The sequence below is a fragment of the Felis catus genome, chromosome B4, assembly GCF_018350175.1.
Source record: "Felis catus isolate Fca126 chromosome B4, F.catus_Fca126_mat1.0, whole genome shotgun sequence".
Lineage (NCBI taxonomy): Eukaryota > Metazoa > Chordata > Mammalia > Carnivora > Felidae > Felis > Felis catus.
The window spans coordinates 129,039,650-129,067,393 of NC_058374.1; the positions used below are offsets into that span (position 1 = coordinate 129,039,650).

A 27,744-nucleotide genomic window follows, 5' to 3' on the forward strand; every position below is an offset into this window, starting at 1 on the left:
CATTCAACTCAATCTTGATGCTATCTACCCAGAGACAGTACCAGATCCCACAGGTTGAGAGCTCAGTCCTACAAGACTGCCCCTTTACCACCCACTTCAGATGCCAGCTACAAGCCCCCTGGTGGTACCTGTGCTTCTGACCCACGCACTACAGATCCAGGGTTCCAACTACCTCCTCCTTGGGGGTCTTATAATTTGCTAGAGCAGCTCACAGAACTCAAGGAAACACTCTCTTAACATTCAGCAGTTTATTAAAGTATATGATAAAGGATATGAATCGACAGCCAGATGAAGGGATACATAGGGCGAGGTCTGGGGAAAAGGTGTGGTGCTTCCATGCCCTCTCCAGGGACAACACTGTCCCTGCTCCTTTGAGTGTTCACCAACCAGAGAGCTCCTGGATTTCATCCTCTTGGGTTTTATAAAGGCTTCATTGCATAGTTAAGATTGACTAATTAGGGCCCTGTGGTGACTACTTAGGGCCCCATAATTGTACCTCTGCCTCTGCCCCATCATCTGGTAGCCCCAGAACTTTTGCTCATGATGACACATGTGACTACACTCCACTTGACGTCTGCCATCTTCCTTGAACACAGCAATGTTCATTCATCCATTCATTAGCAAATGTTAGCAAATGTTTACTGAGTGCCTACACATGTCAGACCCTGGGCTAGGTTTTGGGGATTCAAAGATATAAACAAAGCTCCTGACCTCACAGAGCTTACATTCCCATTGGATGTAACACACATAAATGAACAACAGCGTGATGACAGATTGTTCTCCATGCTCTGAAGGAAAGAAGCAGAACAACGTGGTAGGTACTAAGCTGTGGGGGATACTTTAGATGTGAGGGTCAGGGAAGTCCTTTCTGAGGAGGTGACGTTTGAACTTGGATCTGAAAACAGGCTGTGGAACTGGCCATGCAGAGAGGCGGGAACAGCCTAGCTCAGCTAGATGAGACCACATGTATAAGACTCTAGCCATAAAAAAATAAGACAGAATCAGAAATGACCCAGGTAATCTCAGTCATGGATAGAAAGAAACCAGGATATCACAGGAAGGGGTTTTGGGCACTGGATGAATTAAAAACAAGACCAATCCCAGCTACAAAGTAAGTACAAAGTCCTCTAATATCTAGGTTAAGTGCAATAGTTGTCAGACTTGAATGAGCGTAAGAATAATTCAGAGTCTGTTTAAAAAGCACATTCTGGGACTTCACCTCAAGAAATTTAGAAAACTTTTCAACAAACACCTGAGTTGGCTTTGATGCAGACCATTTTCAGAACACATTTGGAGAAGCACGGAATTAAAGAGACAAGAAGGAGGCTTACGGTTGGACACAGAAGAGGCATGACAGGTGCAGGGTGTGGCGGAGCGGGGGAAGCAGTGAATCAGAGGAAGGGTGGAGGAAGGTGTACCGTCAGCATCCTTGTCCATGCTTCTCCATGACATGCTTGTATCTGGCTTCTTTGTGCCCAGATCAGCAAGATGAGTCATAATAACAGCAAGGAATGTTAAAGAACTTGATTCTGTGAATCTTGGAATCCCTAAGGACATCCAGAGAGAGAATTGGTATGGGATGGAGGGAAATTCTTCCTAATGGGACCCCAGTAATGGCACACCCACATTTCCCTCCACCGCATCCTCTCTGAGATTCAGGTGAGAAGATAATCCTTGGCTTTCCTAGGAGGATAAGGAGTTAAACATAATGCATTTTCCACGGGCTTGAGGTCCCACTAGACCAGCTGGATGTCATTGTTAGCATGGCGTGGGCTGCTGAGAAGCTCTTCAAAATAGGGCAAAGGCAGTGGCAAAACAATTGGCCGTGTCATTCCAAACCCATCTGAGCAAATTACATGGAAAGCAAGCAAGAGTCATTATGATTTATATAAATATATGTTGCAGATTTCATTAAGATTAGGTCAGCTTTGCAGTTATCACTTGCTGGGTTGTTTGCCTGGTCCTTAATCTTCATTTGCAAATTCCGATTAGCCTCCTAAAGGACTCCCGGTGGCCAGGAGTAAACCCAACCCTCACCTCACTTTCTTCTCTCTGGGACTTCAGCCAAGGAGTTGCCAACCTGGGGACACAGCCTGGAAAAGTCCTCAAAATAGATCTTCCTCAAGGTACCAAAGAGCAAAAGAGCTGCAGACATGGCAGTATAAAAACCTTCTCAACTCAGTCTTTGCTAGGGCTCCAGGCAGAGCAAGGGACCAGATTGTCTCCTCTCTGCATTCCTGCCTGCAGATGGGCACTCAGCCAGGGGGACAGTCAGAGGGGTTAATGGGATGATAGTGGGTCTCTAAGTCAGCTGAGCATTCAACAATGCATTGAAATTCAATATTAAGCCATGGGTGGCAGGCAGTGAGATAGATATCAGGGGCATGAGGACAAAAAGTTACAGTGCTACAATCCCCTGCCCTGGAAGAATGTGTTCTTAGAGACTGGAACATAAACATGATCACAGGTTCGAAGGAGGCAAAGAAATCATCATCATCATGCCGCATGTGGCAGGGGGATCTGACGTTTTTGCATAGTCTGGAGGTTTCCAAGTCTTCTAGAAACATCATCTTTTATTCTTCCAAATGAGGTCTTATGAGAAGCATTATGCCGTTTCTGGAATGATCTTCCCAAAAGGTCAATCTGGCCATATTGCTCCTTGGCTTTAGGCAAGGGTCTGCAAACTTTCTATAAAGGGCCAGAGAGTATATATTTTAGATTTTTCAGGCCAGACAGCCCTCGTTGCAACTACTGAAATCTGCCCTTATAGAGATAAAGAAGCCAAACACAAGTTAAGTGAATGGCCATGGCTGTGTTCAATAAAACTCCACTTAAAACACACAGGCAACAGGCCAGATTTGGCTTGGGGGTTGCCTTAGAGTCACAAATGTGCTCCCATCTCCTTCTTATGAGACGCAGACCTTTTCACAATCTGAACCCCTGTACCCAGTTGGCCCCCACCCCATCCTCTGCTCCAGTCAAATGGAAGTTTGACAAGGGAGAAAGCAAGGCTATGGATTGGTAAGTGTTACACTACAGGACAAGGGTAATGGAAACAGGAGCTTCTCAACCAAACCTTGGGTGGCAGGAGTGTGGTACATCAGGGCATTCTTCCTTGATGAAGTGACACCTGAGGCAAAGTCTGAAGGGGGCAGACTAAGTGGGAGTTAGCCAGTGGGCAGGGAAAAAGAAAGGATTGGGCAGAGGGAGGGAAGGAGCAAAGACCTGCGGGTAAGGAGAGTAGTTATGCTTCAGGGAAAGCCGAAGCATGTTCAAAGTTCATGGCAAGCTTCTTCGGTGCCAACGTTGCTCTCCCAGGGACCGAATCTGGTAAGTGCCCGCTGCAACCACACCCTACCACCCAGAAAGCTCAGGAAGGGGCAATACTCTGAGTCATTTTGGTGGAAGCCATATAATTCCAAGCAGCCTGGATCAGAGCAGTCTGGGCTACAATGCAGGCCCTAAGCCCAGAGCCAGGAGTTCATGCATTCAACAAATACCAGGGAGCCACTGTCATGTGGAGACACTGGTGAGACAGACAGACAGGCGGGGGCAGCTTTTCGGAAGCCATCAAGCAGGCTACAGGGGGTGGGAGAAACTCAGGAGTGAGTTCTAGCACCAGCAGGGGCACTGAAGAGTCCATCAGAAATAAGATGGGGTGAATTAAAAATAGAGAAGCTGCAGGCATCATCGGGGCAGCAAAACCTCAATTCCAGGTGCCACCCCCTGGCACACTGGAACTCATCACTATTCTGTTCTGCTCAGCCTGGGTACCACTGATTCTTAAAGTCGGTGTTGCTTGGCATCATCTCTGGTGTTATCTGGATGTGTAGGTAAATGGCCCTGAAGACGACAACACTTACTCGGCCCATTGAGGAACTCCAGGCCCCGAAACCTTCTAGAGAGTAGCCTTCATTAGGATCGATTCTGCCGGTGACAGCATGGTGCTACCAGTCTATCCTTTGAATTGAAGGGGAAAAAAGTCCCACTATAATCAAGGCCTTTTCTCTAAGATCCCTTTTTAGCTTTCTTCTTTAACCTTCAATATTCAATATTCTCTCCGTGGACACCTTGCAGAGCTTCCTTCAAAGGCTTTTAGGCTCCAGGGTTAGAGTTCAGCCCTTAATTGAGACTCCTCACACCAAGATGAGATGACAAAGGCTGTCGGCCAGGGAGGATTTACATATTCAAGAGTGCAGCTTCCTCTCCTGTCTGCATTCAATACCAAGGGCTGCAGAAGCCTTGATCTCCAAGTGGTCTGTGGCCAGGCAGTGGAAAAATAAAACCGCTTTGTGGAGGACCCAAGGGAAGACCAAGATGTGGCTGCCTGAGTCTTATCAAAAGACAAATGGTTACAGCACTTAAAAAAAAAAAAAGTAATGTAGGAAAAAACTTTTAAGTATGAATATGGAATTAAAGGTGCCAAATGCGCTGAGGGTTGGAGAAACTTTACCTCCACTACATCAACCCATCAACTTTGGGGGAGACTGGCAATTAGCGCGAGGCACAGATTCAGTTTGTTCTTATGTAGACAGTGTCATCTGGCGTCAGGAACAGGATGCCTCAGTACACACTGCAGTAAACACAATTCCAAATTGTGAAGAAGGGCCTCGGGGCTTCCTCACGGATGCCGCCAACAGGGACCAGTCCAACCCTCACAACTGGTGGGATTGCCGAGCAGCTGGGGAAGGGGTGAGGCAGAGAGAGCAGGTGCCCTCATGTGCCCTTGATAGGTTGGCATTTCTCAAATTTGGGCTGGAAAGTATGTGCAAAAAAACTAAAACATACTAGCGTGATGTATCTATAAAAAAAACCATAAAGCCAGTTTTGTTGTCCCTAAAATGAATGTTAGTCATTTTAGGGAGTAATTTTTCTCACTTGTGAACACATACCTGCTCATTCACCTAAAACTGTAATAATTCTAGCTGGAAGAATGGCATGCTATAGTCATGGGGCCACCGCCAATTTCAGGCAAATGTGAAATTCCGTTAAGGGGAGGGTAATGAGGGTATTCAAATAAGTTGCCCTGTTGGGACAGGAAGGTGAGTCAGACCTGCTGTCCCTTTTACTCTCTTAGTCCGTCATACCTTCATCAGATGCCAGGTACTGGGTGTCGGCAGAACCAAAGCAGCCACCACTCCATTTGCCAAAACTATGGCTTCAATAGCTGCTTCATGCCAGATGACTACAAGTGAGCATTTAAGCACTGTTTTACCACTGGGTACTATAGACTACTAGTTTTCTATTCTCTGACGGTATCCAGGGTTTTACTACCTTCAGTCCATCCAGGTTACATAACCTATCTCAGATTTCCATCCTTGGGAGTCTAACACCTACAAGCCATTTCTGGTACCAGATGTTATATCCATCAAGGCTGATGTGTATATGACAGGACTCCTTTAACAATTTTTGAGAGATTTAAAACAGGGAATTATTGGAGGATCCAGAGAACCTGGCTGTGAAACTGGCCTCTGAGACTGATTTCTAGAATAACACTGGAGAGGAACTACACTTGGCTCCTAGAGGAACTACTGCCTCTATCATAAGGAGAATGATGGAGGCCAAGAATGCACTACAGGGGCTCTTGTGCACAGGTTCATATAGAGACTATAAGGTCAATACCAACAACACAATGCCTCCTAGGTTGCAACCTTCCCTGCCTAGCTTAAGACTGATTCAAGTCTTGCCAGCTGTGGCTGATTGCACAACCAAAATCACATCTGAAATTGTAGCGGCAAGGCTAGGTAGGAAATGCCATTTTTAGTTTTCCAGTCTCTGCAGCACAAAAGAAAGCATACTAGAAGGAGGTGACCAGCAGATGTGGAAGGATAAATCTAGAGTATTTACTTCCCCACCACCATGACTTCCAGCTAAGTTCTCAAATTATGAATCAACTCACTACACGTTTGGTGAGATCTTTCTGCACACAAAGCACTTTAGAGGGCCCAGAGGTATATGAGTTGTGTCTAAATGAAGATGTTCCCTGATTTCACAAAATACGTGACTTAATGCACCAGAATGAAGTTTCTCCTTCAAAGGGGAACTCTTTGCAGAAGTTACACGATACAGTCTTTCCTCGGAACTTTTCTGGATCTCTGATGATGGCCTGAACTTCATGAGCACACACTCATATGTATGCTTGAAAGTAAGGATCACAATTTTAAAGTCATACCTGCCAGAGTACTATCTCATGCTTACTATGTACCAGGCACTGTGCATGTTCTTCACGTACATTCTTATTTCAGCTGCACTGGAAAGTAGGTGCTATTAGCCTTTCCATTTTACTATAAGAAATACAAACTCAAAGTTAAGTGACTTTACCAAAGTTTTTGAAGTGTCATGTGAGAGATGGGAATTGAGGGCCTCATGGCTTCAGAGACCTTACTCTTCCTGTAACATTGCATTCTATTTCTTAATTAAGAGGATGGAGCTTTTCTTCTTGCCTCCTAGCCCACCAGGTGCGGATCCCTGTGACTTTTGACTCTTTCCACACAGGGCATCCTTTCTTAGTGCACAAAGATGTCTTTGAGTTGGTTGCTCTTGCTGAAGAAAGTCAGGTGAATGCGCTCAGGGATCTGTAGCTGCCTATGGAGAAGGAGCAGGAACATTCCAAATCATGGCTTTGTTACTCTGGTGTATCCCAAGCTTCTCCAGGTGGCTGCCTGGGGCGGGGAGAGTAATCAGCTATGTATACTAAACATAGAATATATAATCAATAATTACCAAGATTTATAAGATGAGGCATTCTTATTTAAAATTTAGATATGTTACTTTGTTAGTACACCTTAGTAATATTCAGCCTCTGTTCTCATATTACATATAATTTGTTCCCTCCATGCATTATCCTTTCTTGATACAATATAGTTTTGAGGTTGAATACATGAGCTCACTTTAGTTTAGATTCCTCAGATGCTGGCTAGTCGTGGGGACTTGAGCTGACCCTCTTATGCTTCATTTTTCTCCTTAGCAAAATGATGATAATAGTAGAACCTATCACATAAGGTTATTCACAGAGTTGTTAAACAGATTAAATCTGGTGATCCACTAAAAACATTGGCATACTTTCTGGTAAATAGTAAACAGAGTAAATACGAGATATTATTAATTATACATAATTTTAAAAACTCTGTACTAGAGCTCTGAAAGTTCTCACCTTTGTGAACTCAACAAAAATTTATTGAATGTTGGGGATTGGAGAGGAATCAGATATGGGTCTCAGCCCTCTGGTTGCACCGTGTTGGGGAGGAGACAGATCTGTAAACAACAAATCAATGGAGGTAAGTCTATAGCATCCATCGTCTGACATAACTGTCATGGCTACAATGCTGGGATCAGAGTGACTGGACACTTCTATTTGGCCAAAATGTCTGCAGACACTTCAAAAAGGTGATGCTACAGATAAGTCTAGAAAGATGGCTTCCAAAAAATGGAAAGAAAAGGAATTCTAGGCAGAAAGAAAAGTAAGAACAAAAGCAAACTGGGTCACCTGGGTGGTTCATTCATTTAAGCATCTGACTCCTGATTTCAGCTCAGGTCATGATCTCACGGTTGGTGATATTGAGCCCTGCATTGCGCTATTAGCATGGAGCCTGCTTGGGATTCTTTCTCTCTTTCTCTCTCTCTCTCTCTCTCTCTCTCTCTCTCTCTCCCTCTCCCCTTATCTCTCTCTCTCTCTCTCTCTAAATAAACATTTAAAAAAATAATAAAAGCAAACTGACATGAAGGGAACCATAGGCAGTGGGGCAAATCACAGGCATGGGGTGGGAAGCAGCTAGATGTAGAGTCTGGTGGGAATACACTGTCAGCTAACACTGCTATAAACTGTATACATCCCCATGCTCCATGTGGCCCAGTCCCTGTACAGAGTCACATTCAAAGAAAGAGTCTAGTTACCAAGAGGTAATCAGTGGCAATCAATTTTTTCCCAGTGATCTTACTTAAAAATACCAAAGGGTAGGAATACAGTTGACTCTAAGATTTCCTAATATTATTGTTTAGGTTTGTGTCCCTCTCCCCAAAGTCTCACACTCAGCACCTATGAAACATCTTGCCCCTTCCTCTGTTCCCCAAGTCTTTACATGCATGTTTCATTGCCATGTTCCTCCTTCCTCTACCCCAGCATAACCATCCCCTGGGCACCTGCTCTGCTCACATCTGCCGGCCAGTCCAGGGGGGGCAAGTATGGAGTTTCCAACCTTGGTGTGCTATAGGACAGCACGGAAGAGGCACTAACATGCTGCCAGTTCACATGGTTTCGAGGAAAAAGAGGCTACGTCTGGCTCAGTGGCTCATAGAAGGCCTCAGGAAGCAGATGGTCCATGATTTGGGATTATACTACTTGAGAGGATTTGGACAGACAGAAAAGGAAAAAGAGGCCATTTGTAGGGAGAATGATGGAGGCTAATAGATCCAACATTGATATACCATCTCTGTGCATTGGGGATGGTTGTGTTCTCTTTGGCCCCAGCATGTGTGTGGTGCAGATTTTCTGAGGAACCTTAGCGTTTTGGAGGTGGAAGGCACTTCAGATATTCTGTTGTCCTTCCCCGTGGATTTAGAGATGAGATTAAGGCCCAGAGAGAAAAAAGAATACGTAGACTTTTGCTTAAGAGTCCAAAACTTGCTCTGAGAATCATTTCTTTGACCAGAGTCACAATCTAGCTTCAGGACTCCTGGGAAACTGCTATTTCTAGTGATGAGTGTGAATCTAGAGGCACAAAAGCATATCCAATAGGTAAACATGGTCTTTTGTGTTTGTGTTCTTTTTCAAAAGGATTGACTCTCTGGGGTATGTGCTTCCAGATCCACTGTGCCAGGGATGGAACTGGAGGCAAAGGCAGTGTGGAGTGAGAGTTTTCAGGATTGGGGTTGATTCTAACTCTACCTGGGCTCTGTCACTTTTGATATTGTGGGTCAGGTTACTTAGCCTCCTGGCCTCGGTTTCCCAGCCTGTAGAATGGAGTGTGCAATTGCACCTTCCTCTCTGTGTTGTTGTAAGGATCCATTGAGATGATGGTCACACAGCCTTAGAAGAGGGACTGGCACTGAGTCTCCACTTAGTCAGTGGTAACTAATATTATTAGTTCTGTTGAACAAACACATTCTGCCGGCGCCTTGCAGCAAAGACATCCTAATATGCTCAGAGTCCATTTCAATCTTATTTATTGGGCTTATCTTTTCTTCTGAGCCATGGTCAGTATTTACAGCAAGAGGTTGCGTTGGCAGCAGTAACATTGATTGTGGGGCCACCTGTGGTCTTTCGGCTGTCCCTTCCTCAACATAGCCATGCCACACAGCCCTCAGGGGGACAGCAGGGCCCTGCCAAGTGCACCTGGCATGGAGCGTGTGGGCAGCAAGGCTGGCACAGTCCCTGTCCTGGCTGGGCAAGGTAAGCCAGCAGATGTTGGCTCCGACACAGACGTTGCCCAGGAGAGAAGCAGCCACTGGTGTCAGGATTTGCTAATTGTGTTGCCTCCTGGCACAGCATTCTCATGCAGCTCTGAAATAGCTCTTGCAGTTAGAAAAGGACCCTTCCTGCCTTTCATTTTGTGGCAATTTCTTTCCCAGGGACAAAGCTTGGCTCAGTGACGAGATCTGGTTTTCAGAAAAGGCTCTTGTGCTATGCCCAGTTTTCCAGCTGGGCTGCTCTCTAGACTCGAAAGAAAATTGACTTGGCCAAGTTCACCTGGCAAGCCTATTCACTCAGCAGGCTCTCCCCCTACCTCCCCACTTTGGACACCAGTTTCTTCCACTAAAGCTTCTCTCTTAAAGGCAAGACTCACTGGCCATTTAGTTCCTTCCCTGCCAGAGAACTCACAAAAACACATATGCATCTTTTTATCTACTATGTTTACTATGATATTTCTCCTTCTCTATTTTAATCGAGGCTGTGTTTCACAGTGAAAAGGGATATCCTTTGCTATTAGAAATCTTGATTATGAATACTTTGCCACAGCCTAGTTTTGTGACCTTGGACAAGTGATGTAACTTCCTGGGGCTCAGTCGTCCTGTGTCTCAAGGGTGGATTGTACGTCTTACCCCTTCGTGTTGCAAAGATTAAAGGAGTTAAGTTATGTAAATTACTTGATACTGTGCCTAGAGCATCGTAAGTTCTCATTAAATGTCCCTGCTATTATTTCATGTAACTAGTCGCAGAACAAATAAAGTCGCATCTCGTTTAATAGTGCAATTAATTTGTCAAGCTCCCCATATGCCCAGATTACAAAGAAGCCCAGAATTTCCTACTGGGGCCCTCTCCACTGCCCTGGAATGGTCCAAGAGTATTTAATCAGCACAAAGGAGGCAGTTCTGCTGCCTGGAGAATCCAGAACCCAGACCTGGAGAATCCAGTCAGTAGGTTGACCCCCATTTCCTACTCTTGCTTCATACAGGCTTGACTGAAAACCTGGCCCTGTGTCATCCAGTGAGTCAGTGGATTGCTGTTTGATGTCAATGCTGGTCCAGCAGTGGGTTTTCCAGAATGCAGAGGTGGAAGGCAAAGCAGTCTCCTTCCCTCATGGAGCGCAGGTCAGTAGTCTGGCATGCTGCCACAGGCTGTTCTTCAGAGACAACCACACTTGAACTGCAGGTACCAGGTGCAAGTGCTGATCCTTGTGTGGGCTGTAGCTGGTTAGTTCAGACTTACTGGTGCTGAGGGACACTGTAATGGGGGTGTATGCAGACCTAGAAACCAGATGGTCTGTGTTCTAATGCAGGCATGTCCTATGAATGTTTGGGCAATTTATTTGACCTGGTCTGTCCTCCAGCCCCATCCATATCTGAAAAGTGGGAGTCCTGATAGTAACTCATAGGGTAGCAGGGAAGATTAAATGTTTGGATACACGCAAAGCACGGAGAACAGTGCTCAGCATATACAAAGTACACCGTAGTTGTGAGTTACATAAATAGGAGTCCTAGATCTATCGCTGCTGACCTGTGTGACCATGGGCATTCAGTCTCCAACTTTGGCTTCTGTATATGTAAAATGAAGCAGATGGAAATATAACCATATCTGAGTCAGGAGATCTGGTTTCTGGTCCCGATCTGCCCTAATTAGCTCTGGATATTGGCAAGCAATTCTATTTCATAGAACTTCAGTATCCTCACCTATAAAACAAGAGAGCAGGATTAAATCATCTCTAAAATTCTATTAGTCAAAAGATAGATGTTTCTATTATCTTAGTATATTGCTATGTACTGGTCAATATCAGTGATCCTTTAAATCCATAATGCAGTTTTTACTGTTGATATATAATTATGATTATTTCTTGGGGTTGAATCAGTTGGGAAAATAAAGTCTCATATTCTATGTGCAACAACCCTATGAGAGAATAATATTGATGGGAACCACTAACGCTGCTTTAGTGCTTACCATGTGCCAAGTTCTGTGTGAAATAAATGCTCTACTTCATTTAATCTCACAGTAGCCTTCTGAGTTAGGGATTACTATCCTTACTTATTCCCACTGCTCAGATAAGGACACCGAGGCTCACAAGTTTAAGTAACATGCTCAGTGCTACACAAATGGCAGACGGTGGAGCTGGGATTCAAGGATGGCCCTATGTGACCCATAAGTACATGACTGTTCTGCAGACAGTTATTAATGAACCTGCCTCACAGAGAAGACTCTCGGACTCATTCAGCAAATAATGTGCCCAAGTTCACTTATAAGTTAGAGGCACGGCTGAGACCAGGCTTTCTCTCGCCTCATCTGCAGCCTCCCAAACCCGCTTGCTTGTGAATCAATGAATACAAATGAGGGCTGATTTGTATTCATTTCCAGCTAACCAGCAGATTTACACTCTCTCTGTTGCACACCTCCAAGAAACACATCCTCATGCATATACCATCAGGGTTTCAGGGACCTGTTCTCTCTCTCCCCAATTCACTCCCTGGTCCTGGGAAACTAAGATCATAGCCCTGTCTGTGAGCATATCAGAACCAGACTCCAGCAATAGCCACAGTCAACACCAGTAGAACAGTGGTAAATGCTATTGCTTTACTTGGAAGGGAAACCAGAGACGGAGGTCCCTAAGTGTGGATGACACAACCACTCAAGGTAGAACATACCATGATCAATCTCCACCGGGAGCAGTTGTGTGAATTTGAAGGTAGGTATGTTAGCTGACTTAAAACACTGCACCATGTCAGAGGACACCCATTCTTAAATTCTTGAGTGGTGGAAATTGAGCCAGTGGACAGATGACAGAGGGATCCCATGAGGCTGCACCTGCCTGTCGATAGCCACTGCAATATCTGTTCTACCTGGGCCAGTAAGGTTAACTTTGACTTAAACAAAGAGAAATCCCCACACACGAAGAATTAAATAATGAAGACATCGGAAGCTATGGGTGGGAGGGGTTCAGGCATGGAGCTGTTAGGAGCTCAACAATACTGATACCCAGGTCCTTTCATCTATATTCTGCTGCCAGTATCAATAGCTTTGCCTGAGGTCTGACCTCTTATTGTTATTGTCACAAAGTGGTAGCTGGTGGCAATCAGGACTATACACTTTCGTATTCATCTCCATGAAGGAAAGAGAAACCCCTCTTTCCAAAACACAGAATATGATCTTTCCATCTTTCCTTTCTATTTGATTGGTTCAAGTTAGGTTATGGCCTAACCCCAGGCCAATAGCAGTCACCAGGGAGAGTTCATGCACTGATTATATTAGGCTAATCAGAGGTTAACCATAGAATTTATGCCAGGATAGAGTGGCTTCCTCTGAGTCACATGGATTGCATGGCCAATGAGTAGACACATGAATAAAATGTGGTTCCTATTGGAAAGGTGGAAGGATTGCAGGGTAGTTGACAGTGTTCATTACAGTTCCCTTCCTACAACATAACAGTATTGGAACCCTTGACTTATGCTCAATCACCATGTTTCATTATCCCGGACCCATGAGTTAATTAGGTTCTAATCCTGTCTCCTCAGTAAGTCTCATGACTTCTGCTTGATTGGCTGGAATAGAAGCTTTCTCTCTTCCTCTCTGTAATGGTAGTTTGTGGCTAGAAGGCTCTAGATATGCTGTTGCCATTTTTTCCCACCACAAGGCAAAAGCAACCCAAGGAAGATGTCAGGACACAGAGGATTCCTGAAAAATGGTACAGAACTCTGAGGACACCATGGGCCTCTGACTCAAACTGTACCTAGAACTCACCTGAGCACTGAACCTCTCAATCATGGAGTCAACCAATTCTATTTTTAAATCCAACCTCAGTTTTGCTTTCTGCTTCTTACAACATGAAGAATCCTTATTGACACAGCAGAATCGATTTCAATTCAATGAAAATGTTTCTAATCATCAGAGCTGCTTCCAAAATAAAGCAGGCCACCTCCTGTTCTCCTCTGTCTTCCATCGCTGGAGGTGTTCATGCAGAGACTGGCCAACCATCTGTCCAGGATGCTATAAAAAGGATTTCTACATTGGTGGGAAGCTGAAAAACCACCTTCTAAGAACCCTTCCAATTCCAATATGCTAATACCCCTATTAAGCCAAGAAGAATGTGGAAGGTATGCAGAAACATGCATAGGAGAATATAAATCAAAGTTACTTGGATGAGAGTCTTTCTCTCTGAAGTAAGACTAGAGAAGAAGCATGATTCAGTCATTTGTTCTTTGATTCAGTCATTTGTTCTTTGATTCACTTTTATTCAACAGATGTATATTGATCTCCAAATATGTGCTAAGCACTAAAGATTGAGAAATAAATAAAAACTAAGAGCCTGTTTTCACAGCGTTGACTTTCTAGTGGTCATGGTAGAGTGGAAAGATGTAGACTTTTATTCAGAAACACCTGAATGACAGTTATAGCCTCTACTAGACATGTAACCTTGGGCTGGCTTCTCTGATCTTCAATTTCTTAACTAGTTAAGTATGAGCTATAACACCTACTTTGTACAGTAGCATGATGGTTAAATGAGATAATGCATACATGTAAAATACCTGGTAAAGACCAGGAACAAAGCAGTTAATCAATAAATAGTATTTCCCTTCCACAGCTAGAGCGCTAATGGCTATATGTTCAAGGGAAAACACCGACATTTCATCTTCTGCATGAATTCCAAGAAGCTCAAGTATAGTAGAGAGCAGAAGGCCATGCAGAGAGAACTCTGGAAAAAGTTGATTTTAAATGGATCAGATCACCATAATTTGAAGGAGAGAATGAAAAGTGTCTAAGTTTATTCATTCATTTAACAAAAATGCATTGAGTATCTCCAATGAGTTAGCAAGTATTCTAGGTTCTTGGGACCTATAGCCGGTACCCAAACAGAAATGTTGCTTCTCTCATTGGGCTTATATTCTACTGGGAGTAGAAAGACAGGAAATAAAATATGGGGGAAATTCTCATAATGCTGCATGGCACTAAATGCCAAATAAAATGGTGCTAATAACTGGTACTAAGGAAATAAAGAGGAAATAGATCCAAGGGTTCGAGTAGCCAGAGAAGCTTTGAAGGGTTATTTGGGGAATAACTCCTTAGACTGTGGATGATGATATGTAGAGCGTGGCGTCTGTATCTGAGAATCATGCAAAGAGATTGCAGGCCGGGGGCACATTGATGAACCAAGCCAGGAAGCGTGGAGAGTAGGATCATTTTATAATTGAATGGAAGGGTTCAGCTGAGTTCAAATCCTGGATTTACTAATTAGCAGGTCACTTTGAGCAATTTGTAAACTAGGTCATAGAGATGAGCTAAGGGTTCATTGAGAGGAATCCTATAAAGTGTTCAATGCATAGCAAGCTTGCAATACATTACTATTATTGTTGTTTTTATTGTTTTGTTATTATGACATCAAGGCACATTAACCAAGTGTCTTCATTTCCTATGGCTTTTTATAACAGATTACCAAAAACGTAGCAACTGAAAACAATGCCCACTTGTTAACTCAAAGTTTTGTGGTTCAGTAGTCTGGATGTGCTTAGCTGGGCTCTCTGCTTAGGATATCACAAGGTTGAAATGATAATGCCAACTGGGCCAGGCAGATATCTAGAGACACCATGGAAGAATCCACTTCCAAACTCATCTAGATTGTTGGGAGTGTTCAGTTCCTTTGGTTGCAGGGCTGAGGCTCCCATTTCTTTGCTGCCAGGACCACTCTCTGCTCCTAGAGGCTGCCAACATCCCTTCTCACATAGCCCCTCCATCTCCAAACCAGCCACATTGTGTCAAGTCCTTCTCCCACTTTAAATCTCTCTGATTTCCTCTTATACCACAAGCCAGAGAAAACTCTGCTTTCAAAGAGCTCATGTGATTATGTTAGGCCCACCCAATCTATCTCAAAGTCAACTTTGTAACCTTAATTACATTTGCAAAATGTCTTTTGTCTTATAACCTAACATGGTGATATCTCACCATATTCACAGAGGAGGGAATTGTATGTGGGAGAAGTCATTGGGGGTCATCTTAGAAGTCTGCCTACCATACCAAGTAAAGACTTCTCAGGGAGATAATTTGTGTGACACAGAACGTGGTGGGGAAAAGAAGCAAACTGGAAGATAGGACAGCTAAGATTTGAGCAGCCATGCTGAAGTCACACTCAGTTAACACCTAGCCTTTCTCGAACGTATCGCTGGACTACTGTCCTCATCCAGGACTTGAGCAGCCTATGATATTCCAAGTCAGTTATATGGGTCCACTAACCAATCCACTGAGAATGATTTGGGTTCCTATTATATCACCCTATGTTTACTTCCAATGTTACACTTCCAGTGTTAATTTCAGACATGATGAATGTGCCTTCTTCAATTCATTGAGGAAAAGATTAAATAGGACAGAGATACAGAGGGAGATGGTCACCTAGGCCCTGATGACTTCCTCCAGGTTTATGGGAACTGTTACTCAGCATTCTGTGGTTATAGTTAAACAACTCCATAATTATCTTCCTAACCTTACTAACATCATAACCTATGTTCTGTCTTTGCTCCTTGCATATCCTGATCAGTTCCTTGATGGAGCCTAGTTATCCTCTTTCTGCTGAAGTTCCCTCATCTTGACTCTTCCAGCCCTACTCTATTCCCTTCAACATGGGGCACCAGCAGCCTTGGCTGGGTATTGGCAAGTTTTAGCAGAATTGATGCTGCCTTGGTGGAGCATTAGCAAGATTGTTGGAGCAGGACAGGAGGTAAGTTGTAAGATGCCACTTGGTGATGAGACAACTAATCACAGAGAACACCACTGGACAGAGGACACCACTGGACTCCACTGGCTTATTTGTAAAGAATGTGGAGAGTACTATGGCTCCTACATTACAGTCGAGGATGAAGCCAGAGAAAGAGTGCATTCTGTCTCTGTTAGTGGGGGTCTGTTTGGAATCATGGTTGGGTTACTGAAGCCTAAGAAATCCTGGGGACACGACACATGGAGATAACAACATGTGTCCCACAAAGAAATTATCTGAGGATTAAATGAGATCATGGATTTAAGTTCAGACACAATTCCTGGACTATGGAAGATACCAGTAACTTGCTTATGAGGCCAGGAGACTTGTGCTCATTTAAAAAAGTAAATGAAATTTTTTATTCTTTTTTTTAATAACTTGCACCCATTTTTAACTGCTAATACCCTGTTGACTAAAATTTGACCTTTCTTTTTTAATGAAGTGTTTTTCTGAGAGAAAAGAGAAACAGGAAAAAATAAAGAGTATGATTTTTTTTCATCATTGCATTAAAATTTTGCAGCTGATCCCAAATAACCAGCCTGTTTCTTCCTTGCATATCTTCTTACCCCAAGCATATCTAAAGAAGTCCTTTTTTACTAGAATACGTAGGAATAGATAGACCAGTGAAACAAAATAGTCCAGAAATAGATTAAAGTATGTGTGAGAATTTAATATATGATAAAGGAGACATCACACATCAATAAGAAAAGGAAGGATTATTTAGCAAATGGTGCTGGGACCCCTGGGTAGCAATTTAGGAGGAAAAAATCAATTTTAGGCCCTTACTTCACATCATGCAGAGAAATCAATTCCAGATGGGTTAAATAATTAAATATAAAAATATCAAATCTCAGAAAAACTAGAGAAAAAAGAAGAGTGAATAAGAATTAAATCCCCAGAGGAGTAAGAACTTTCTAAGCTTAGACCAATAGAATAAAGCACAAAGAGGATTAACAGATTCAACCACTTACAATTTAATTTTTAAAATCCTGACACACAGACATACAAAAGCTAAAATCAGACCTGAAATAACAGTTGCAGCAAATATTAACAAAGTATTAATTTTTCCTATAAATGGCTTATATCAGTCAATATAAAATAACACTACTAGCTAGCTCAATAAATGGGAGAAGGCAGAAAATTCACATATGAGGAAAATATATCTGATAAACAAATGTGGGGAAAGATACAAGCTCACTAGCAATTAAGAGAATGGTAAATTTTTAGAAATCAAGTATGGATTGTAAGACAGAATTGGCAAAATTATTTTTAAATACAAATATTCAATATTGGTAAAAGTATAAAAAATGATCACACTTATCTACTGCATGGTATGAATTTGTGTAATGCTTTCACAAAACATTTTCATAATTTGTACTAAGACACTTGAAAAGACTTCAGATACTTTTTAAGGGGCATTTCAATTTTCAGAATCTAAGCTAAAAATATGTTGAAATGTTAGATCGAGAAAAGACACAGAAGGAGACACATTAGCGAGAGGCTCTCTGCAGCATAATTCACAATAATAATCATAAGTAACATTAACGACAAGGAGGAAATGGAGTTAATTATGATATATTCACCCATGCTTGTAGGGTGTTGGTAGGTAAATCAGTCATGGTTCTGGAAGGAAATGGGCGATGGGTTTACATTAGAATGACTTGAGGGGCACCTGGGTGGCTCAGTCGGTTGAGCGGCAGACTTTGGCTCAGGTCATGATCTCGCAGTCTGTGAGTTTGAGCCCCTCATTGGGCTCTGTGCTGACAGCTGAGAGCCTGGAGCCTGCTTCGGATTCTGTGTCCCCCTCTCTCTCTGCCCCTCCCCCGCTCATGCTCCCTCTCTGCCTCTCAAAAGTGAATAAAGATTTAAAAAAAATTTTTTTTAAATAATGACTTGAGACAGGTTCAAGAAGGAAACTATTTACAAAGGCATGGACAGAGTATAGGAAAACTTATGATAAGGAGCTAGTAAAAGAGCTCTTGCTACCTCTAAGTCTAATAAGGTGTGGGAAAGGGGCAAGGAAAGTAGTATGGAGAGGTCCACCTTGATAGGAGCTATGCCTTTATTAAACCAAGGAACACAGTCATCCTAAAGTCAGTCTCCGTGGAGTGATCCAGGAGAATATTCTAGTATCATTCCCCTTCTCCCTATCAACCTTGGAAATAAAAATAGTGAGTTAATTTACCAGCAAAATGAGTTTATTCAGGAGTAGCAGGATAATTATAATACAGGTCATGCAAAACATGCCCAACCATAGGCAAGTCTTAAGAACACTGAGTGGGCCTTACCTTTAAAGATAAAAGAAGGGAGCTGGAAGGGGCTGTTTGAAATGAAAGTCCATTGGAGGAAAGGGAGGGTTTGGGGGTGTGGCAACTTTTCATTGGCTGAGTTGTGGTGGTCTCATTGGCTGGGTTGTAGTGGTTCTCACTGGTTGGGTTGTAGTGATTCTCATTTCCTGGGTTGTGGTGGTTCTCACTGGCACCCAAGGTGTGGCTCCCACATGGCGCCATACATGGGACCTTCATAACCATCCCCTCATATTGTCAAGCCAATTCTTCTGAGTAGTGAAGGGACTGGTGAGATCAGTGAAGACCATGGATATGAGTCCACGACTGTACTTTCTTTGCTGTAAAGCGAGTTTCTCAGTCCACAGAGATGGTGTTTCAGATATCACAGTATGGATAAAGCATAATGTATTTTTGAACTAACAGCACTGTTGCTAAAGAGCAGTTTGAGCTGGGAAGGTTAATCTACCCTCAGAATTTGTGCCTATCCCTGTTAGAATAGAGGGTTTCCCTATCTGTTAGAGGAGCGGTTCAATGATATGGTATTTTAACAGAGAGTTGGCCGCTTCTCCCTGGAATGGTGCCATATCTGGAGCCTAGAGTTGGACTCCGGTCTTGACAAGGTAGGCACCTAGCATGGCACAGCCAGGCCAGCATGGATGAGGGGGGGTCCATGATGCTGAGACCATGCATGACCTCCATTTCTGCTGTCATGCCCACTTCATACATGGGCCCACTGAGCAAGCCCAAGGGTATGTAGGGACTGACATCCACAAGACACTTGTTCTTGTCTAGGTTTGTAAGAGCTTCCTCTGCAATGGATGCCCTCAAATAGGAATCAATGTAGGATATAAGTGTCTTCACTCTCTTTACCTATTCTAGGTTCCAGTTCATCTCTTCCTTACAGATCTCTTTGTCTCCTGTCTTCCAATCTTGTTCTTTCCCTAAAGCAGCCAGCCAACCCATTAGCCATTGCTCATGTGTCGGTGGTGTATATCTGCAGCTCAGACCATCTTTCCTTCCCCATGAATTGGACAACCAGATGTAGTGCCTGAGGCTGTTCCCATTGGATTAGTCTCCTTCATTTCTTTCTTTCAGTGACATCCCAGCATGGGGGAAATGCAGCTGCCATCCACTTCCAGTGTATACGCTCATACTTTGCAGATCCATCATTAAACCAGGCTCATACTTTTTCTTCCTCCATTAACTGGCAATAGGAAATGTCTCATGAAGCCAGAGGTGTGAGTTGAGGAAGAGGTAGCAAAGCAGTAGATGAGACTCTAGGGGAGTCTTACCATCTGTTAGTGCAGCTTATTTGTATCTCCCAGACAATCGGGGCCCCGTTCTGTATATCCCATTTATACTTTATAATGCAAGGCTGCTGTATGTGCCAATTTTATGCTTCAATGTATCAAATAACATCAAGGTCATGATGAGCAGCTCAGGTCTCATAGTCTCTTGGTGTCTGATGGCTAGACATTCAGTTTCTACCAGGGTCCAGTAAATGCTTTTCGAATAGAGAATAATTGTCACAGAAGAAGTCCTCATTACAAACACTAGGAGTCAAGCACCTTTTGGGGCTTGCCAGAGGTTTCATACAGGATCTCTGTTTGCTATACATGTTTTCAATACCATTGGGCCTGCAGCATCACAAAGCTTTGTAATGCTTTACATCACAGACTGGACTTGTTACAGAGCATTATTATGCTCTAAGCTCCACTCAAAGCTGTCATCATTATGAGTTACTCAATAAACAGGTCAGAGGAGCATGACCAAATATGATGCATGTTGTCTACAACACACAAAGAAGCCTGCAAGTGCTGCACTTCTTTCTTCGCGGTGGAAGATGAAAGGCACAGCAAACAGGCTGTGATTTCAATGGCATAATGCTGATAAGCACAGACCATTGGACCCTAGAAACTTCATCAATGTGCTAGGCATCTGAAATTTAACAGGATTTGTCCAGTGTCTTCTGACATGGATATATCTTAAGGTATATGGGGTGTTTGCTCTTTCCTGCTAACCATAACCAATTAGCATAATGTCACCAATGTAACAGACCAGGGTGATATTTAGTAGGTTATGAGAATAATCATGGCCCCTCCAGACTACAGTGACAAACACCAAGAGAGCTGACATGGCTCCAGATCAAGATGGTCATACACTGCTTTACTGTACACACAGGATGATTCTGATTTTGCTTACTAATTGAGATGGGACAAAAAGCATTTGCCAAGTCATAGCTCCATGTGCCAGGAATTGTGCTGGGTTGCTCCAGTAAAGATGATACTTCTGGGATCATAGCTGGTAGTAGCAGTACCATTTGGCTAAATTTGTGATAACCAACTGTTACACTCCATGATATAAGTGCCCTTTGTAGCAGCCAAACAGATGAGTTAAATGGGAATTGGGTAGGAATCAGGACTCCTGCAGTCTCTCAAATCTTTGCTGTAAGTGCTAATTTCTGATTTATGTGTCTTGTTCTGGGGACAGTTATCAATTCACATTAGTTACAAGGCCTTTCACTTGGTCTTGACCCTCTCAACTATCATAGCACTTACTCTGACAATTCTGTATATTTATTCCCACTACATATTCCAGGATTGGGGAGAAATGGCAGGTGGGTGTTTGGGCCACTGGGTCCGTGTGAGACCTTCTAGAGCCAAGATCCCATCTATTACTTCGTCTCTATAAGACCCCATCCTGAAGGGTGGACCATGGAGATATTTTGGGTCTCTGGATACTAGCATCAGTTAGGAGCCAGTATCTAATGACCATGGAAAACATAGCTATTATCCTTTTTTTCAGTGCATAACACCTTAGTAAGTGGCTGCAGTCCCCTTTGGAGAAATATTTGAGGAAGATTCACATTATACACGTGGAGAAACATAGCAGGATCCTTCTTCAAGGAGGGCCAGTCTCACCCACGGCTGAGAGATTGTGGATATGTGAATCGGTTTTGGTTTTGGGATTAAGTAAAAAGTTGAAAATCCTCACTGCAGAGACTCAAGTCATATTTCTGGCCAGTAGTCTTAGAATTTTTACTATATATATAAAGCAGCACCCTAGTAGATTACTTTGTGTTTAGGGATATTGTGGTCAATTAACCAACTTCAGAGATCCCTGAGAGTTAGAGTGTTTTTGTGACCACTCCATCCCTGTGTCTATCTTGTTACCTGTACCCACTCTGTGTCTAATGGTGAAGAGCTGCCACCTAGCTTATGCTGTGTGGGATCCCATTAACTCCATCAAGATCAGGAAATCCAGTTCCCAAATCTCCAGCCCACAGGATACAGACAACACAACATGCTTTAAGGATGCTTCTGCTCTTCTCGCTAGTGAATGTGTTAATGCCTTGGTGAAGGGCATGTCTCCAGGCTCTCCTATGAGGATATGGTTAGAGGCAGGCTACGAGATGGCACATGGTAGACACATTGTCACATTTCCGTCTCCCTGAACCTTCAGACTCCCTTCTCTGAAACCTATCAAGGAAGTTCCAGTATTTCAACCTCATTAACTCACATGCTTTGAGTCTGAATTTCAATTATCCAATCTAGGAGACACGAATGCCCAAGGAACATGGCTTAACCAACACATTAAGTCCCAAATCCTAGAAGGATGCTCCAGTGTTCATGAACTTGGCCCATTAGAAATTGCTATTCTCTCCTACTTGCACAAACACCCTTATAATTCAGTCCCACACTGCTGTCCCAGCCTTGAAATTCTTCTGGTGAATAAGTTCTTTCTTGTAGGAATAGCCTTCTGCTCCTCAATTCTTGCTCTGTTGGGTCTGGTGACAGGCCTGGAGACAGGGAGGTGTGCTGGGAATGAGCCCTGGGATAATCAACTTCAGCTTCTGACGCAGCTGCCCCTCTGATGGTAAGGCTGCTGCTGACGGTGGCTGGGGGTGGGTGGTGGGAGTCAGAGGCGGTGCATGGGTAGAACTGCCTTGTAGCCAAAGGGAGCTCAGAGGAATTTGAGAAATTCAAGGATTTAAAGTTTTAGTCTCAGTCTCATACTTGCCTGCTCATATGTACTCAACCCACAACTCGGGATCACATACTTTCTCCCATGACAGTCTTTTCTGTGGTGTAGCATTGCACCAGATGCATAATAAGTGGTGCTACAAAGACATGTGGCCTCATCCTCACTGTAGTTGCCCTATGATAGCAGCTGAAGGGCTTCTTCAAACACAGCCTGAAAGCTTCCAGGTGTCCACCATGTTCTCAGTTCAGTGTTTACAGCTTACAAATTCTCCTCTCCCCCAAGAATACCTTCCAGAGCCAACAGAGGAAGCCATGTGATTTCACAATATTTATGATAATTATCACCATATCCATAAGGTATCACAAGCACTTTATCCCCCCCTGCACATTATCCATGCTACTATTGATGAAACCCTAATCATGATGCATGTCTCCACTTACCATGGATTACCCACATCCCACCTCCCCGCGGCAAGGAGGTTATCCCTACATTAGTCAAACATATGAGCAACCCAATCCCAGGACCCAATATTGAAGGTCTCTGTTCTGGGACCTCATACGATACCATTTATTGTTTTAATCAAGATCCCAACAGGAGATAAATGGCAAGCTTTAGTTAGACTAACTTGACATAAGCTTAATAAACAGACTCCTTACAAAGATGAGAGGAGAGTGCAGTACAGTCACATAGTACATTACCCCAGGGTGGTGGCAACCCCCTAAATCTGGAGGGTGGATGGAAGGATAAAGTTACTGGCACCTGGAAGGAGAAAGTCACATGGACAGGAGTTCCTTGACAGGAGCTTTGATCTTCAACTGAAAAATGAAGTCTACCTGCAGTGAACCTGCAGGAAGAGAGCAAGGAGAAAAATTAACCCAATATCATTCTACTCCTTCCTTCTGCAACCCTGCTGGGATTTCCCATTAGCCAAATGCCAACTGGATGCCAGAGGAAGGAGAAAGTGTTGATGTGTCCATACCAGCCAGATTCCCAGGACACAGAATAGGGTTAAGGGGAGTGGGTGTAGAAAGAAAGAGCAAAGGTATCTAACAGAGAGGGGGAAGGCAGTGTTTCAGTTTGCCCGAGTGACATGATTTAGATGAGTAATAGGTATTTGGGGTGAGGGGGGACTAAAATAAGTAAAATAAAATGTTAATGTTTTTATTAGGTTACCATGAGATTACAGGTGGTTTTATTGCCTACATAAACCTATTTTTTTTCAAATTGCGATGGGAGCTGTGCTCTAAGCTCTTTAAAAATAGGCACCACTGCTTTCAAATAAAGCTCTTTCCCCACAGCTCCTACTATGATAATTTAGAAATAACAGGTACGTACTTAATTTTAGAAATAATGAAACATACAAAACATGCATTTAGAAACTGCAAATGCCTACTTTTTAAAGGGGATACAGGAAAAAAAATACTTGTTAAAATTAACAATATACAGGGCCATAAAGCGAGTCTGACACAGTGTGATTAGCTGCCGCTTCTCCCTTCTGCCTTCCCTCCATTCTTCCCGCTGCTAAGGAGCCTTCTCCCATCCTGATCATCGTGTGGGACATTTTTCCTTTAGTGGGACTTTGAGAAGAGGAGATAGCGTGTCTTTAATGTCAAACCCTTTGTGCATTAAAAAATACTCAAAATTAACTTTTCTTATTATCACCTTCAACAATGAAATCCTGTTTACTTCCCCATACAATGAAGACAGGAGCAAGTTTCTGTCTCCATGAATGTTTCTCCACAACTTTCTTGTTTTGCTTATAGAATTTGGAGTTTAGTCCTGGATTATTATTGTTAAATATTTTATTTATTTTTGAAATCTTTTTACATTTGCTTTTCTATTTTTTATTATTAAAAAAATTTTTTTTTAACATTTCTTCATTTTTGAGAGACAGAGCATGAGTGGGGGAGGGACAGAGAGAAAGGGAGACACAGAATCCAAAGCAGCTGCAGGCTCTGAACTGTCAGCACAGAACCTGACATGGGGCTCTAACTCACAACCTGAGATCATGACCTGAGCCGAAGTCGGGCGTCTAACCAACTGAGCCACCAAGGTGCCCCTTTTATTGTTTTTTTAATGTTTATTTATTTTTGAGAGAGAGAGAGAGAACAAGTAAGAGAGGGGTAGAGAGAGGGGTAGAGCTGTCAGCACAGAGCCCAATGCAGGGCAAAAACCCACAAACTGCGAGGTCATGACCTGAGCCAAAGTCAGATGCTTAACTGACTGAGCCACTGAGGCGCCCTATTATTTTTTTTACTGTTTATCTTTTTTTGGCGGTGGGGAGACAGAGAGAGAGGGAGAGAGAGAATCCCAAGCAGGCTCTGCACTGTCAGCACAGAGCCTGATGCAGGGCTTGAGCTCATGAACTGTGAGAACATGACCTGAGCTGAAATCAAGAGTCAGATGCTTAACTGACTAGGATACAGTGCCCCCAGGTGCCCCTATTTACTTTTTAAAAAATACATTTGAGCCCTCTTTTGTGAGTACTTTAACAAAGGTCACTGAGAGTCATTTTGATTTTTGATTGTTTTAATCTCACAAGACCTTATCAGGAGAGGGACCATAGCCCACAGTTGCTGGAAATCCTGAAGAAACACTGTCCTATTGATGTGGGTGAGAAAAAAGAAAAGTGCGGCTCCTGCTGACATCCAGTCAAAATGGTACCCCCCCCCCCTTTTGAGTATATCTCTGACCACTTCTTTTTTTTTCCTTCTTTTTTTGTCAAGCAACAAAACCGCTAACAGTGAGGTGCTATGATAAAGGGCATGAGCTTTGGAGTCAGACTCTCCTGGATCCAAATCCAGCTGTAATATGGCTAGCTGTGTGAATCATGTAAAAAAAAAAAATCCTCAAGCCTCAATCTCTCCATCTTTAAAATGGGAACAATAGTACCTGCCTCAGAGGGTGCTTGTGAAAATAAATTTGATAATGCACAGAAAACACTTCTTGCAATGCTCCACACATAATACATCTTTAATAAATGCTTGTTCTTCTTCTTATTAATTGTGGTTGGAAAATGCCTCTTTCATAAACAGATATGCTGTATTATTGCACTGGGTACAACCACCCTGTACTCGTTAGATCAAGAGCCTACCAAGAAGGTCTGCATGATGTACTTATAACGGAGAGAATGTAAGACCCAGAAGGGTAGGTGCTTGTCCTTCTGATTTTCTGATATTTCCTAAGCCTCTAGAATGGTGTTTGGCATATGGTAAGTACTGAGTAAGTATCTATAGAGTAAATAAAAAGAACTTCTAAATTAGATACAACTCTGCTTGAATCCTGTCTCAACTATTTCCTAGCTTGTAACTTTGGGCGAGTCATATAACTTCTCTATCCTTTAGTTTTCTAAGCAATAATAATGAGAAAATATAATCATTTCTAACTAGCAGAACTGGTCACACACAATAGCACATGTTAAAATCCTTCATAAACTCTATATCAAGATTTGAATGCCCATGTGACAGTTGTGGTCACACAGAAATATCAAAAGTCCTCCCGAAGAAGTGATTATTCTCCCTGCTCTTGGCCTACCTGTCTCTCCTCATGAGGCTTCAGCCACTGAGAACATTCCAAATCCCATCCAACCTCCTCTGAATTTCTTCCCATCAAAGCTGAGCTGTCAGCTCTTGGCTTTGAGACACTATCCTCGTCTCTGATCCTGGTACCCTGGACTTGGGGCTTTAACTTGGTGTGTCTGATGTTTGAATTTATGATGCCCCGGAAAGGCTGATTTTATATGACTCTCAGGTTCTCAAAACCCTTGGCTGAGTCAGTTAGAAATTTCTGCCCTATGGAAATAGCACCATTTCTAACCCCTTGAGCCACTGCAATCCGTCCCTCCTACATGCAAGAGTGAAGTAGATCAAAAGAGTCTGTCTAAGTTATCTTATGTTCCTAAAATTCAGACTTATGTGAAACTAAAAGTTTTCTAGTTAGATCAAGAGGATTTGGGGAAAAGGAAGAATGTGAGGACCTTTAGGAACTTTTTTTAATTGGGTAATTACTCAATACAGCAGACAACAAAATAAGACACAAAAAAGTGCTTGGTAGAGTGTGTTGGAAGGAAAATGGTAACTCTCCATGCATGTTGTAATGGGTGGAATTAGTAGCAGGCTCCTGAGGGAGAGTTAGGGCCATCCCAGAACGTTCACCAGCGATGCTGCTTTGATGAAGACATCAGCTCACAGGCACCACAGTGGGACTGTGAACGAGAAGAAAAGGTTAGAATGAATTAAAATTAAAAGCAGCCGAGAAAAATTAGTACACTATCAAATATCCTATCAAATGCTGCTGGAACTCCTACTCATATAGGCTCTGTGCAGATATTGCATATACTGTATTCAGCTCAAGGCACAACCTAAAAGCAAAGGTCCAGCAGAGCTCCATCCATCCACAAATGTCATTGTGTCCTCAGTGTGTGCCCAGGTCTGTGCTAGGTCCTCTAACAATCTCATGGTAATTATTTCTATCCTAGAATCAAAATTATTTGGGAAATGCTAGAAATAAAATGTAGAAATGATTCCAAGAGACGTGGTCCATATCAAGCATGTAATCAGCACTGCCAGGGTTATTAGTGCATTGAATCTTTTAACAAATATTTTCTGAGCACCTGTGATGTGCCAGGCACTGGTCTGGGCACTGAAGATGCAGAGGTGAACAAGACATCCAACCACCCTTACAGAGCTTATATTCAAGGGCCCTGCGGGAGACAATACACAGATAATGGTAAGTGTAGGATGAGAGAACAGAGAGCAAGGGAGTTGGCTACAGGTGCCAGGGGAGACATCTGCAGAAGTCCCATTGGAACAGGAGCCTACATGAAGTGACTGAGCCATGTCATAGTCTGAAAGAAGGGTGCCCCTGATAGAGGGGACACTGAAGCACAGACCACAAGCCAGCTAGAGCATGGCACGTATGACCCACAGTGTGGAGCAAGTGTAGCTAGGACAGAATGTGCTAGAGGGAAAGAGGAGAATGATGAGTTCAGGGAGGAAGCCAGGGCCTGACTTGTAGAGTCTGAATAAGTTATGGTAAGAAACTTGGGGGTTTGGAGAAAGGGACTTGGATGAACATGTTTGCTTATGACCCCACCCCTCTTACATTTGTGAGGCTTATCAAGAATCCTTTAGGAATCAACCTTGGAGGCTGACAGGTATACCCTAGGGCTGTCAAAACCACAGAACAAAGGATAACAAAAGACAGACATTATCCAACTTCAAGACTTACTGTAGAACTACAGTAATCAAGACAGTGTGGTATTGGGGAAAGAATAGACAGACGAATGGAACAGAATAAAGAGCCCAAAA

At 43.1% G+C, this 27,744-nt stretch overlaps 3 long non-coding RNA genes across 4 annotated transcripts in view; 2 read left to right on the top strand and 1 right to left on the bottom strand.

The window, feature by feature from the left end:
* LOC123386727 overlaps positions 1 to 13,736 on the top strand; it is a 391,865-nt gene extending 378,129 nt beyond the window's left edge. For both annotated transcript variants that reach the window (XR_006601089.1, XR_006601090.1), the window contains one exon: positions 10,392 to 13,736. This is a non-coding gene — a long non-coding RNA (uncharacterized LOC123386727). The remainder of the gene's footprint in view (positions 1 to 10,391) is intronic.
* Positions 6,302 to 18,585, bottom strand: LOC109501777. Its single transcript, XR_002160053.3, has 4 exons — positions 18,452 to 18,585; positions 10,934 to 11,106; positions 7,154 to 7,254; positions 6,302 to 6,662 (listed from the first exon to the last, which is right to left on the bottom strand). It is a non-coding gene; the product is annotated as an uncharacterized LOC109501777 (long non-coding RNA).
* Positions 18,586 to 20,214: 1,629 nt separating this feature from the next.
* LOC109501779 lies at positions 20,215 to 25,434 on the top strand. The gene is made up of 3 exons (XR_002160055.3): positions 20,215 to 20,441; positions 22,201 to 22,327; positions 25,162 to 25,434. It is a non-coding gene; the product is annotated as an uncharacterized LOC109501779 (long non-coding RNA).
* Positions 25,435 to 27,744: the final 2,310 nt, after the last annotated feature.